Source organism: Pteropus alecto, unplaced genomic scaffold (assembly GCF_000325575.1).
Source record: "Pteropus alecto unplaced genomic scaffold, ASM32557v1 scaffold725, whole genome shotgun sequence".
Taxonomy (NCBI): Eukaryota; Metazoa; Chordata; class Mammalia; order Chiroptera; family Pteropodidae; genus Pteropus; species Pteropus alecto.
The window spans coordinates 106,501-107,398 of NW_006436637.1; positions in this window are offsets into that span (position 1 = coordinate 106,501).

The window sequence follows — 898 nt, forward strand, 5'->3', positions numbered from 1 at the left end:
ACAAAAAATAGACTGAGAGAAAATTTTTGCAAATACTCATGTGACAAAGACTCAAGATTTAAATAGACACATCACCAGTGAAGATATTTGAGTGGCAAATAAGCACATGAAAAGATGCTTAACATCATGAGTGATTAGGGAAACGAAAATTAAAGCTACAATGAGATACTACTACGCACCTATTAGAATAGCTAAAAATTAAGAAAAACAAAACCAAAAAAACTGACCACACCAAGTGATGCAGAGGATGCAGAGCAATTGGTGGGAATGCAAAATGGTACAGCCACTTTGTATAACAGTTTCTTTCTTTCTTTTTTCTTTTTCTTCCTTTTTTTTTTTTTTTTACAAAAGTAAACAGCAATCCCATCACTAGAAATTTGCCCAAGAGAAATGAAAGCATACCCACACAAAGACCTGTAATGAATGTTCTAGCAGCTTTAATAATAGCCAAGAAGCAGTGAATGGATAGCAAATTGTGGTACATCCATATAATGGAAACTACTCAGCAATGGAAAGAAATAAACTGCTAATACACCCATCAACATAGATGAATCTCTAAAGCTTTATGCTGAGTGAAAGAAGCCAGTGTTCAAAGGCTATATCCTATAGGATTCCATTTATATGCCATTCTAGGAAAAGCAACAGAAATCAGATCAGTAGTTGCCAGGGATGGGCGGGGGTCAGGGAGGCACAGAGAAAGTTTTGAGGGTAATAAAAAATGTGTGATATCATGTGGTGATTACACCATTATATACATTTGTCAAACAAACAGAACTAGTGAATTTTATCATATGTAAATTTATCTCAATAAACCTGATTTATAAAAAGAATCCATGTGTCATTGTGCTGTGACATCAGTCTCAACTTCTTAACAGGGAACGCCCCCCCGCCCCCACCC